The sequence below is a fragment of the Aotus nancymaae genome, unplaced genomic scaffold (assembly GCF_030222135.1).
Source record: "Aotus nancymaae isolate 86718 unplaced genomic scaffold, 86718_ANA_hifiasm-v0.15.2.pri h1tg000014l, whole genome shotgun sequence".
Taxonomy (NCBI): domain Eukaryota; kingdom Metazoa; phylum Chordata; class Mammalia; order Primates; family Aotidae; genus Aotus; species Aotus nancymaae.
In genome coordinates this window covers 10,573,229-10,587,399 of record NW_026988425.1, presented here as the reverse complement: position 1 = coordinate 10,587,399, position 14,171 = coordinate 10,573,229, and the positions used below count along the sequence as shown (strand labels likewise).

The 14,171-nt window shown below is 48.5% G+C and overlaps 1 protein-coding gene across 1 annotated transcript in view; it reads right to left on the bottom strand.

Moving 5' to 3' along the window:
• The window catches only part of ANKRD33B (ankyrin repeat domain 33B), an 87,427-nt gene that overhangs the window by 18,012 nt on the left and 55,244 nt on the right, over positions 1–14,171 (bottom strand). The gene's annotated exons all lie outside the window — the stretch shown is intronic.

Below are 14,171 nucleotides of genomic sequence, written 5' to 3'. Positions count from 1 at the left end.
AATGAAGGCCTCAGAAGCAAAGGTTTCTCTCCACCCTCCTGTCTCTCAGTTCCTTCTTCCCTGCAGCAGGCCATGGAAACTGGAATCCCTCCTCCCCAAGGCAGATGTTTGGAACCAGGCCCTCTTTCCCCTAAAGCCAGTCATAAAACCTACAAATCCTGCTCTAACATATGGATCTGCCTTGTCTGACTGCAGGTCCCAACACCCCCTCTACAGGGAGGGTCATTCCCAGAAGAAAGGATGCTGCTGAGAGGAAACGGGAAGCATCTAGACAGGTGGGCCTGCGGTTTCCCCACTCCATCTATTAGCATTATAGTTCTTCTTTTTTCTTTCTTTTCTTTTTTTTTTTTTTTTTGAGATGGAGTCTCACTCTGTACCCCAGGCTGGAGTGCAGTGGCATGATCTCGGTTCACTGCAACCTCCGCCTCCTGGGCTCAAGCAATTCTCCTGCCTCAGCCTCCTGAGTAGCTGAGTTCACAATTGGCATGGTGAACATCCGCCAACCTTGGCCTCCCAGAGTGCTGGGACTATAGGCATGCACCACCATGCTCGGCTAATTTTTGTATTTTTAGTAGAGACGAGGTTTTACCATGTTGGTCAGGCTCATCTCCAACTCCTGACCCCGAATGATCCAGCCGAGGGGCCCACCTCGGCCTCCCAAAGTGCTGGGATTCCAGGCATGAGCCACCACGCCCGGCATGTCCAACTGTATTTCTACATGACTGTCCACACTTTGTTGAACCTAAGTAGAAAAATGGAAAATTTCTCCGGTATCTTTGTGTGTCTTCATTCCAAAGGCACCCATGTCCACATGTTAAATACATTTGTATGCCTCTTCTCTTATTCACCTGCCTTTTGCAAGTTGATTTATCAGTGAACCCTCAGAAGGCTTTTAGTTCCTACAATGCACGAATGGCTCACATTCTTCATATTGCCCTTTGCTAAGTGACTTCCCAGCTTTTCTGTCTAGCAGACCACTGGCCGATGGGAGGTTTGCAGGCATGATAGAAGCAGAAGGTTGAAATGTTCTTATCCAGATTTTCACGCATGTTTGTGCCTCAGCTGTCTCCCTAAGAAGAACACGCCCAGGCTGGCTCACTGCTCCCAGGAAGAGGATGAGTAACGCACACAGCAGAGCTGCCCCAGCCAAAGTGCCCAAGAACGGGTCCCCGGCCTGTCCACAGATGTGAGCAAGGACACTTTAGATCAACGGATCCCCAGCCCACCCACAGATGCAGGAGCAAGAAAAATATCCCAGAGTGTGGGATTGTTACACAGCAGCAACTAGCTGACATGCATGCATGCTCAAGGGTCTCTCACCTTAAAAGCATATGTGACTCACAGAAGCCCCTGTGGGCCCGTCTTCCTGTTCCCGTCACCCTTCATCAATCATTCAACTCCTCTTCAGTCCACCTCCAGAGCCATCTACTCACTCTTGCTACCGACACTCTCTGGTTTTCCTGAAAGCGCCCCCAGCAGTCCCCAGTGACCTTCTCGCAATGAGACACCATGGTGATTTGTCAGTTCCCATCACGCGCAACATCTCCACAGCGTTTCCCACTCAGTCCTCTTTCATCCTTTCTGAAACATGCTCTTAGCCGGGCGCAGTGGCTCACGCCTGTAATCCCAACACTTTGGGAGGCCGAGGCGGGTGGATCATGAGGTCAGAAGTTCAAGACCAGCCTGGCAATCATGATGAAACCCCATCTCTACTAAAAACACAAAAATTAGCTGGGCGTGATGGCAGGCACCTGTAATCCCAGCTTCTCAGGAGGCTGAGGCAGAGGTTACAGTGAGCTGAGACTGCGCCACTGCACTCCAGCCTGGCCAACAGAGAGGGACTCTGTCTCAAAAGAAAAAGAAAGAAAGAAAAGAAAGAAACACACTCTTCCCATGGACTCTTCTGATTTTCCGCCTTCTCAGCTTGCTTTCTGAGCTCCTGTTCTCTCCTTCCTGAAACGCTGCTGTTCCTCGGCTGCCTGCTAAGCCCCCTCCTCCTCTCGTTCATTCTCCTTTGGTGATCCTTACACTCCCGTGGGTCCAAGTTTCAGCTCTAAAGCTTCCATATCGACTCTCTCCAGTCCTATCTCTTCTCTTGAGTGTTTCGCCTGAGACTGTCTACTGAGTATTTCATCATGGGTTTCCTACAAGCAGACCAAACTCAATGCATCAAACCCAAAACATCTTTCCTCTGAAGCTGCTCCTCGCCCAAACCCCTATTCAGTGATGAACGCCAGCAGTCTCCCCATCACCCAAGCCAGACATCTGGGCTCAGTCTCAAGCCCTCCACATCCCTCCCCCCGACCCAAGCAATCGTCACGTTCTGCCAACTGCACCTCTGACATCACTTGAGGCTGGGAGTTTGAGACCAGCCAGGGCAGCATGGTGAGACCCCATCTCTACAAAACAATTTAACATTTCCCAAATCTGTCCTTGTTTCTCCATCCCTGACCTGGGCCACACATCCCCACAGGGCCACAGCTCCCCTCCTAACTAGGCTCCCTGGTCCCACTTCTGCACCCATCCATTCTCCAACCAGCAGCACGGTGACACCAGGAAGGGCCTCTGACCATCCCACTACTCATGTAAAACTCTCCATGGGTTCTGCTCTTTAGATGAGGTCCCATCTCTTCAATGAGCTGGTTTTTACCTCTTCACCGCCAGCTCTCGCCGCCAGTGCCTTCCCAATCCACTTCGTGCTTACACAGCCAGCCCTCCGTGTGATTCACCCACGAGCCAGGCTTCCTCTAATCTAGTGGCCTCTGCACAAGGAGTCCCTCTACCTGGATTATTCTGCCTCCTCTTTTTACCTGGTGACCTGATGAGCCATCCCTTCCAACGCCGGGTCTTCCCTAGTGCCCTTGACCCCACAGTGTCTCATCGTCCACATTCCCATGCACATGTGGGTTCCCACAGCCGCCACAGCCCTTGTTACCCAGCTCACAAGCCTACAACTTCCAACCGACTGCACGCTCTGGGCTGCTCAATAAATATGCATTACATGAAAAGGCTGAAACATTCCTAATTCTCCTTGGGAAAAGTTTATTTATTTAAAGTGTCAGAGTGGGCAAGGTGGCTCACGCTTGTAATCCCAGCAGAGAGGCTGATGCCAGAAGAAGCCGGGGAGGCTGAGGCTAGAGGATCACTTGAGCCTACGAGTTCGATACAAGCCTGGGCAACATGGCAAGATCTCATCTCAAAAAAAAAAAAAAATTTAAAATTAGCTGGGCTGGCCAGGCACAGTGGCTCATGCCTGTAATTCCAGCACTTTGGGAGGCTGAGGTGGGTGGATCACCTGAGATCAGGAGTTCGAGACCAGCCTGGCTGACGTGGTGAAACCCCATCTCCACAAAAAATACAAAAAATTAGCTGGACATGGTGATGCGCACCTGTAGTTCCAGCTACTTGGGACTGAGATGGGAGGACTGCTTGAGCCTGGGATGCAGAAGTTACAGTGAGCCAAGATCACAGCCCTGCTCTCCAGCCTGGGTAAGAGTGGGACACTACCTCAAAAAAAATTTTTAAAAGGCCAGGCGCGATGGTTCACGCCTATAATCCTAGCACTTTGGGAGGCCGAGGCGGGTGGATCACGAGGTCAAGAGATCAAGACCAACATGGTGAAACCCCGCCTCTACTAAAAATATAAAAATTAGCTGGGTATGGTAGCGGTGACTGTAATTCCAACTATTTGGGAGGCTGAGGCAGAAGAATCACTTGAACCCAGGAGGGGAAAGTTGCAGTGAACCGAGATCGTGCCACTGCACTACAGCCTGGGCAACAAGAACGAAACTCTGTCAAAAAAATGGCAATAAACATAAGCTGCTCCAAAATGGGAAAATGTCACAGAATTTTGTTGTCTGAGACTTGACTGACTCTGGACTCTCAAATGCAGTTCTGCAGACCAGACCAGTAGAGGGGGCTGCGGGCTTTGGAAATACAACATCACACCAGCCACGCGGCAGGAACAGACTCCAGGAATTCTTAGCATAAGGCATTTAGCATGCAGGTGGAGGTTCAGGTTTAGTAGGAGAGGGCAGCATCCCTGCTCTTTGCAGGGCAGGCCGGGGTCTGATGGAGGAACCTGGCAACCCCCAAGCTGGCTGAGGGGCCCTCCCGCCTGGCCAGTGGGCAGGGTGTGGCACTGCCATAGCCAATCAGAAGACCTCAGAAAACCTCAAGGGAAAAGATAAGGCAACGTTAGGAAACCGAGACTCGAGACTCGTCAAGTTCGAATCTCTCATTTGAAACGGCACAAATTGAGAAAAAAAAAAAGCACTCAAAACAACATGGACATCACAAAGAGGTCACACTGAGATCATGATCACATACACGGCTAATAAGATAAATAACACGAACAGGCATTGTTCCTGGGAGCTGACCAAGTCTTAAATTCTCCTCTGAACTGGGACTCTCCCTCATTCAGCTCAGGAGCCAGGCCTCCTCGGCAGCCCAAACCCACAGCCACCCCTCAGAATCTCGGCCGATCTGTCCCCGACCCGGGCACCATGCAACAGCAATCCTGCCAGGCTGGCTGTCGGCATATAGCCTTCAGAAATTTACCAGTAAATGTAAGAAATAACAAGCTGCAAGCACCTATCAGGGGTTCCTTATATCCAAAACAAGCTCCACGGGCTCTATCCCATCACCAGCTCAAGGAGATCCCTGGCATCTCCTCACTTCACCACGTTCGTGCTGTTCTGTTAAGGCACAACAAGAAAACAAAATAAACACACAACTCCATCCACGGGACTTCCTATTCATGTCTTTGGTTATTTTATTTTTGTTAGAGGGGAGGTGGTAAAAGTTGAAATGACTAGCTAAATGAGATTTAGGGATTACACGAGGATTTATTTTCATACATTCTCTCCATTTACAGACCTAGTACAGATTTGGCTGTATTTTCATTATGCATTAAATAGCCGAGGAAATTAGACTTTTTAGAGAACACTCAAAAGGCAGATGAAGGCACTTGCATCCGAATTTGTACTCACAAATGCTGCGTCCTCTAGAAAGCCAGAGCTACCAGCTCTCAAACCAACCCAGTTGCCATCGCGAATCACATAAACATATGGTAGCTTTAAGATGCTGCTTCACAATGCTGGTTCCGCTTAGCGCGACTGCTGTCTACACAAGCCATTCTCCATCACTGTTTTGGCACGGGCTTGTGACGCAACCCTGGTTGCTGAGACGGCAATGACACTTTGCTGGAGCCTTCTGGAAATGTTTTGCTGTCTTATAAAAGGAAACGCCGACAGGGAGTTGCCCCCTTCTTTGCCGTCTCTGAGTGTTACAACGTGAATCCCCGTGGCGCTTCTAGCGGCTGGGGCCACTTTGGGACCACGAGGGAGGGAAAGGCGAGAGTATTTCTGAGAAGCGGCTCTAGGTCCTAGCATCACCCAGATACTCAGTGTGGCAACCCTGCAACTGTCGCCTGCAGCATCTTGTGTTGCAAGAGAAGGCAGTGTCCTCACTGTTGAAGCCAAAAGCATCCTAACAGGTATCGGGCTCAAAAGAGAGTTGGGGAAGTACAACTGAAAACCAGAGTTTTGGTTCATTTTGAGGAAATCCTGAAAAGATTGATCTCAGCCAGGGCTGGCAAGAACACTCTTGGACACTTGGGGTAAAGGAGAAATTGCCACAGCTTTCTAAGGCCACTTGGCAGCTGTGTTAGCTTAAAACAGGCATGCCCCCTGCTGAAGCGATTCTGTTCTGAGAGTCTGGCTGCACACTGCTTCCCTTCCTTGCCCTGCTTTCGGCCTAGGAAGTTGACCTACACCAACTGCACCTGCCTGGTTCCCGGCCCACTGAAGTTTCTGGGTTGGCTCGGCAGGGGACTGGGATGGAGGAGCGAGGTTTCCAGCCCTGCCCCACATTCCAGCCCCTGGCTGGGGCTCTTGGCTGGGGCTCTAGGCTGAGGCCGCCTCTCGGGTTCCATCTTCTGGGCCTGGGTCACTCTCTGCAGAGCCCCTCCCCTTAATCCTTTCAATGTTGGTCCCCTTAACTCCACCCCTGCCCCCGTAATTGACAGGCCCTCATCAATTCCTCTGTTCAGCTCTCTGAACACACCTGTGGCTTGACATGCTTCCTGCCAGGACCCTAAACATGCCGTCCTCAGAGCTGCACCCCAGACCCAAAGGACTTCATGACAGCCTTGCTGCCATCGGGTAATTCAAAAGCCACCTGTCCGATAACTGGGCCAGTTAAGCATACCATGGTTCATGCATTTTACACAATATCCTCTCTCCAAACAAATATTTAGGAAGCAAGTACTTCATGTTCAAGGACTGGCCTAAGAGCCAGATCCACCGCAGAGAGCGAAAGAACTCATAACACGGCCTCCCAAACGTGAAGACTTGACGGGGAACCGGGCCTGAGCCACACATCCAGCGCAGGAAGGCAGGGCTCCGGGCGCCAGGCAGGGCTTAGGGGCACCGATGCAGCAGGAGTTCCTAGATTCATTACTACGTGAACAAAACCACTGAAAACACAATCTGAATAGAGCTAGCCTACTCATGTGAATAAAAAGCATATGTACTTATGCATGTATTTGGAAAGGACTTAATGAGGTCTGAAAAGGTGACTCCTGAGTGCTGATAAGGGACCTGGAATGTTTGGGAGATTGAGAAGGGATCTTTTTCTTCCTTCCTGTTAAGACTTTTGTAGTCATTTTTTGCTGTAGGCACATATACATAGACAACTTTTGGAATTAAATCATCATATAAATAAAACTGGTTATGAAATTGATTAAAATGGGCCATCACCTGATTGGGCCTGAACAGTCTCTTTGGCAAAATAGCACAGGAAAGTCATGAACAAGGCTCAGCTGCTTTCTTCATGTTCACTTTAGTTCCATGACGCCTCTGTGTCTGTCTGACAACATCTCTCCTGGAGTTTGTGATTCTGCTGGTCTTCAATGCCCACGGAGAGGGGTCCTTTACCATCATCAGGCATGAAAACTTCAAAGCCCTCCGTCCTCAACGTGGTGTCCCTGGGCCAGCGGCATCAGCATCACTGGGAAACCTGTTGATCCGCTCATTCTCAGACACCACCCCAGGCCTGTTCAAAGACTCCAGGGGCAGAGGCTGGCAGTCTGTGTTTACACCAGATCTGTGTTAAAGCTCGCATGAACCAGCCAGGTGATGCTGACTCCAGAGGCTCAAGGTTAAGAGCCAGTGTCTAAGGCAACTGTGCCTGTGGGGACACGGGCAGCCCTGGAGGTTCAGAAAGAAATCAGGAAAAATCTCTTCCGCACACTGAGGCAATTAAGACACACAAGGAAGCGTTTTAATCTATGTTTGTTTGTTTAAATGATGTAAAATCCCTCTCCCCTCCGTCTCCCTATGCGAACTCAACTCAGTCCCAAAGCCTCAGGCAGTGACCTAGGCTGGGTGTCCAGGGGTCAGAGCCCAGGCCAGAGGGTGGGTGCACATGGAGGTGGCCACAGAGAGCTTAAGTAAATCAGTAAGTAGGGGAAGATAACAAAAGCCAGTAATAAAGGGAAAAAAAGGCCGGGCTTGGTGGCCCACGCCTGTAATCCCAGCACTGTGGGAGGTCAAGGTGGGTGGATCACTTGAGGTCAGGAGTTTGAGACCAGTCTGGCCAACATGGTGAAACCCATCTCTACTGAAAATACAAAAATTAGCTGGGCATGGTGACTGGAGCCTGTAATTCCAGCTACTCGGGAGGCTGAGGCAGGAGAATCACTTGAACCCGGGAAGTGAAAGTTGCAGTGAGCTGAGATCATGCCACTGTAACCCCCAACCTGGGTGATAGAGCAAGACTCAGTCTCAAAAAAAAAAAAAAAAAAGAAGAAATACATTATAATAATGATTTTATTTAAATTTAAAAGGCAGAGCAAACCCATCTAGGCATCAGATCATCAGCAACAGTTATCTCCAGAGAGCAGAACTAGAGAGAGGGCTGAGAGTGAGGTGGAAGAGATATTCACCCATAATTTTCTTGCTCATGTGGGGTTATATTCCCCCCAAACACTGTGTATTGTATTTTTAAATCAGCCTCCGAGAACATCAGCCAGGCCAAGTAGAGGAAGCAGGAAGACTGCTGAGGCCTCTGCCTGCCTCCTCCTGCCCACCCAGGCAGGTTCCCAGCTGTGACACTGACCTCAGGACAGCCCAGACCCTTGTACAAACCCCGGCATCCGATCCTGCTGCCTGACTTGGACTCCAGCTCTGCCTGGCAGCACGGCTCCCCCTGAGCGGGCCAGCTCCCAGGACAGCTGAGAACACAGGAATCTTCACTCCTATCCCAGCGTCCCACCTGCCACAGTCTGAATGTTTTTGTCCTCCAAAATTCCTGTGCGAAAATCCTACCTCCAAGGTGATGCTACAGGGGGTGGCTTTGGGAGGTGATTAGGTCCTGAGGGAAGGGTCCTAGTGGTGGGATTAGTGCCCTCACAAAGGAGGCCCCAGAGAGCTCCCAATTTCCTGAGCAGATAAAGACACCATCTGTGACCAAAGGCGACAGGGAGAGGCCAGGAGTGTGATGAGAACCATCGAGGGACACCACCCATTTCTGTTCCTTAAGGAAGATGGCAGAGGCCACTGTCGATGGGGAGGATTGGGGTATTACACCCAATTCCGTGAACCCTGCAAAATTCCAGCAACGCCCACAGGTAAAAGGGCAGCAAAGGAGAGGTGGTCTATGGGGATGTTTGAGACCCACCGATGCCATTTTTCAACACCCCAAACACACGAGGCCAGGTAGGGCACTAGGCTCCCTATGCCACCTTCCCGAGGTGCCACCAGGCAAAGGGTGGGGGCTCCTCCTTGGTTGTTACAGGCTGCCCTGCCACAGTCAACTTGGAAGTAAAACTATACAAGCAGAGAGGGCTGCACCTGGCCCCGAATTCTTCCCACCACTCCCCAGGCTGCTGGGCGCTAAGTCTGGAAAGCAGCTGAAGCCCTTTCCTCCTCCCTTTGCCGGAGCGCCCTCCAGTCTCCAAGAGGACCTGTGTCATCCTTGACTTAAAATAAACCAGAGCAGGATGAGCGCAGTCCCCGAAGAAGGATGAGCAAGCCGGAAAAAAAATAAAATAAAAAAAGATCAGTGTAAAGACAGTGAGATTCAAACGGAAGGGGGCTGGGCTAGAGGATCAGGCCAGCATCTTCATCTCAAACAGATTTATTGCTCCCTGGTTGTCTGCTGCCTAGGAAACAATTTAAAAAATGAAATTGGTTTACTGCAAGAAGCAAAAGAAAATGTTTCAAATTTTAGCAATCCATATTCTTGGAAAAATTCAATAGGTCACTGACTCAGTGATATAAGTAAGCATTTGTGGAAAGGGAAGCGATTTGAAATCTGGAGAGACGGCGTAAAGTGAAAAAAATGTAACTGTGTTTTTGAAGATGGTGGTATAAGACAAATAACTTTTGGTAGAACATCTTGGAAGAAATCAACTACAAAGAAATGTGGGCTTTTACTTAGCAGGTCTGATGTTGGTAGCCGTGGTGGTATTCTAATTTCTGGCTCTTCGGTTAAAAACAAACAAAACAAAACAAAACTGTCCATAGCTGAAAACTGGACTAATGAGGTGACTGGGTCTCTTCTCACTCCAGGTAAGTGCTGGTGCTGGGTGCTGGGTGCTGTGTGCTGGGTGCCGTCCGGGGAACGCTCGGGGAGTATTTAGTTCCTAGGCTGCTCTACAATTCTACAGGGGTAGAAGTTAAGCTGTAAAACTGACTATCCGCAGCAAGGCAACTGCATCGTATCTAGTAGAGATGTCTGGTAGAGATTCTTTTTTTTTTTTAGTAGCAATAGTTTCTTTTTTTAATTTTAATATACTTTAGGAAACAATATACAAAGCTGTGCTTTCCTGCTATTTCCAGATAACAGCAGGAAGTTTCAGTTACACAAATTGAGCGTTTTGTAAAGGCTTAGAACAGCAGTCAGCACCAGACTTAAACAGCTACAACACAAACACCTTCCAAATGAAATGTCGTAATAGCAAGACAGGTAAACCAGGGTTTATCAAATGACAACCACTTGGGAAGTGACTTAATCATTCTTGTTGAATTTCTTATTTCATTAAATATCTTATACACAATTTCCTCTTAATATGCTTTAAACAAAACCTCCCTTAAGAAATTATTTCAATTATGTATAAATCTTCAACAAGAAAAGCTGAATATTTAGATATCAATATCAACTGCATCGTATCTGGTAGAGGGATGTCTGGCTCACTTCCTGTTATAGCTCAGGCTGCTATAACAAAATACCATAAACTGGGTGGCTTAAACAGCAGACATTTATTTCCCACAGTTCTGGAGGCTGTGAAGTCCAAGAACAAGGCACCAACAGATTCCATGGCTGATGAGGATCCTCCTGCTGGTTTGCAGGCAGCTGTCTTCTCACTGTGTCCTCACATGGTGGGGAAGGAGTGAGCTCTGGTCTCTTCCTCTTCCTAAGGACACTAATCCCATCCCAGTGGCCCTACCCTCATGATCTCATCTAAACGTAATTACTTCCTCAGATCCCCACCTTCTAATACCATCATATTGGGGGTTGGGGCTTCAACACATGAATGTGACGGGGAGGATGTAAACATTCAGTCCACAACTTCACCTTATAGAAAAGATAACCCAAAACACTATACTGTATTGCCTTATAAATATTAACCAGTTTTGCATCTATTAGCAGATGTATTTCAGCATTTGTGATTGCTTCTCTCTGTGTCTGTTCTTCAAATTTCCTTTGAACTGGCCTTAACTAATTACTAGCTCATCACTAATGAATGAGTTTTCACTTTATATCCACCTAAGGGTCAAATTTTTTAGCTTCTGAAAATTATCCTTTAGTATCATGACTTTGTGCACATTTATTGTAGGAAAGGAAAATGGGTGAATACATTGTGATTGCTGGAACCAGGTTTCTGCTGACAAAGAATGGGAAGAAGCACATGGAAAGGGTGAAGAGGAGGAAGACTATGGTGCTGCATTTGGATTGGAGGTATCCTTATTTAACAATTTTTTTTTTCTAACTCTGCTCACTGAAACACCTGGAAGCAATAACACCTAGTGTCAATGGGCACAGCTAGAGCCCAGATTTTGATTTCTAAATACCATTACCCGCTAAAGAAAGAACTATCATTCCTTGAAGATATTATTGTACCAGAGAGAGCATTGAAAGTCAACACCAAGACAAAAGTAGGCCACATTGCAGGGTCTTTATTGCTGGCGGCCACGGAGGACTCACGTCTCACTAATGCTTATCTTGACTTCTGTGAACCACTTAAGTAACAATCAGAATGTCCGAAGCCCCTCACCCTCACCCCTGCCCAGGAAGTGGTTTACAGAATGTCCAAAGTCCACTGGCCCTCGGAATGTCCAAAGCCCCTTGCCCCCACCCCTGCCCAGGAGGTGGTTTACAAGCATAAAAGGTCTTGACACCCTCCTTTCGGGGCCACAGGTTGGAGAGACGTGAGTCCTCTGTGGCCGCCGGCAATAAAGACTCTGCAGTTTGGCATACTTTTGTCTTGGTGTTGACTTTCTATGCTCGCTCTGGTACAACATGATGGCTGGTCGCAGAGGAGACTAGGAAAGTCCAGGGAGAATGTGAAACACTCTGCTGTGCCAGAATCAAGAAAGTACTCAAAACTAACAGAAATATGACAAAAGGACCCTGGAGCCGTCTCCGGGATTTCCCACTGGCTGGGTTTGGGATAACTTCAGCACTGAAAAGAACAAAGGCATTATTGAAGTAGAACACACGAAATTTTTAAAAATGAGTAACGGTACTGAAAAAAAGGGCAAAGCTAAAGGAAAGCTCTTCTTTATAGAAAAATATCAGATAATAAGTGTATAATAAATGATCCAGACAAGGATTATCAATGGCAAAAATTGGTGGGGAAACAGGGTATTCATACAATCTCCCTGTATCAATGTGCAGATTACTTATTAATTACAGAGGTGAAATATCTGCCTTTAAAATGGAGAAATGTGGTGACTATCACTGTGAGCAGTTCGTTAAATTTAGCATTGCTCACACCAGGACAAACTGGCAGTATGTGCTCCTGATAGGACACGCCAATAACACATCATGGCCAATGCCGTATTCTTGCCAAAAACATACAATGTGCACCTAACTCTGAAGAAACAATCATGAGTGAACACAAAATCAAAACAACACACAAAGAACTCTGGCAGATCAACAAGAACAGAAATCCCTTCTTATCGGGCATTCTCATACCATCATGGCCTAATCTATGTCCTAGCTCTCACCAGCAACACCTGTCCCCATCTGTATTTCCAGCAGGGACGAGATTTTGGAGTTCCATTCTCTTCTTGTCTTGCCATGGAGACCTCTTTACTTAGAGGTCTCAGAGCATTTCAGTCTTGACAGCCAGCTCAGAACCAATGTTCCTCCCATTTTTCTTTTTTTTTGTTTTGAGATAGAGTCTCCCTCTTTTGCCCAGGCTGGAGTGCAGTGGCGCAATATTGGCTCACTGCAACCTCCGCCTCCTGGGTTCAAGTGATTTTCCTGCCTCAGCCTCCCAAGTAGCTGGGACTACAGGCACGTGCCACCACGCCTGGCTAGTGTTTTTCGTTTTTGTTTTTGTTTTTAGGCAGAGACAGGGTTTCACCATATTGGCCAAACTTGTCTCAAACTCCTGACCTCATGATCTACCCGCCTCGGCCTCCCAAAGTGCTGGGATTACGGGTGTGAGCCACCGTGCCCGGCCCCTCTTCTTTGACTTACATGCCCTTTGCAGTTGGTGTTATCCCCAGTCCCAAAGCCCAAAGCCACCCTAGACCCCAGCTCTCCTCCATGTCCCACATCACCACCACCACCACCTGTGCTTCTAGCCACATAGCTCCTGGCCTTCCTGTGCTTTGAGCCCTCTGCTAAGCCCCCAGGATCCTCCCACCCCTGTCACCACTCATGCAGCCTCACGCTACTGAAATGCATTTTCTTCCATTGTGCTTAGACCCTTAATGACCTGGTCCCCATCCTCCCCTCATTTCTCCTAGACACACGTCATCCTACAACCATGTCCACGTACACTGTCCCTAAGACTCGCCATTTCTGAGAACTGCCTGGCTCTCCCTCTCAGCCCCATGGCCTTGCGATGCATTGCCTGAAGTGGCCTGCCTCAGACTTTTCCAGCTGACACCCCCTTCCTGCAAGACCTCATCCTGAACTTCAGGCTAGATGGAGTACTCTCATCCCACAGCACCGAGCTTTGGCAGACAGATGATGCTGGGCGTTGTGTCTGTTTCTCTGGCCCGTGAGCCGCAGAATTACTCAAGGATAAGGCTGCCATACGCTTCTGTATCCTTGGTCCCTGATATGGCAGCTGGCCCATGAGAGGAAATGAATGATGAGACATGATCACTGAATGCCTTACAAAGCCCTTTCACACTCTTGCTGGGGTTTCAAAGCCTGGAATCCTCCATGGAGGTGATGCCTCACGCTCTGAAACCTGAGGAGGTGAAAACATGTTAGCACAGCCCATGGCCCTTTCTAAGTTTGGAGAGCTCTCCACTCTATTCATCTTGACTGAAAAGTGGGGTGCACAGACCATTCCCACCATGGAGGATGAAACTGCCAGACTGTTTTTTCCAGCTTCCCTGGCTCCTCGCCCATCAGATCCACCCAGGCTGGCTTTGAAGGGACAAGGAGGTCTCCCTTTGGTGACAGCAACAGCCATTTCCCAACCAGAAGCAACATCCAGCGTGGCCTGGAGCATTTCCTCCAGCTTCCAGGCCCTGAGTGGAATTCTCAACAACCCCTGACAATCGTGGGAGCTTCCCCTCCTTCCCTCAACACACAAGTGCCTGTTCTTCCTGGCTTGGCCTCAGGCAGCTTCTTTGCTTGCAACTGAGAACTTGACCGATGAAACAGAATCTTTGGAGGCCAAGAAATCTAAAAGGGGTCAGTGCTAAACCTGGCCAAGGCCACAGTTCCAAATGAAGTGTAATTATGAAGAGGCAAGCATAGCTTTCATGTCTGTCCTTTAAAAAATGTCCAAAGAGGAGAGTCACAATGCACTTGCCAATGTTGATATAAGTGCCGTCCTCTCGATGACTATGACGGGCTGAAGGCCACATGCTCGGATACCCGCTCACAAGACGCTCCCACTAATTTGGTCTCATCTTGTTACATGGATATTCTAACAGCTCTCAGAAACACTTCCTGGCGTTTCTTTAACTCTG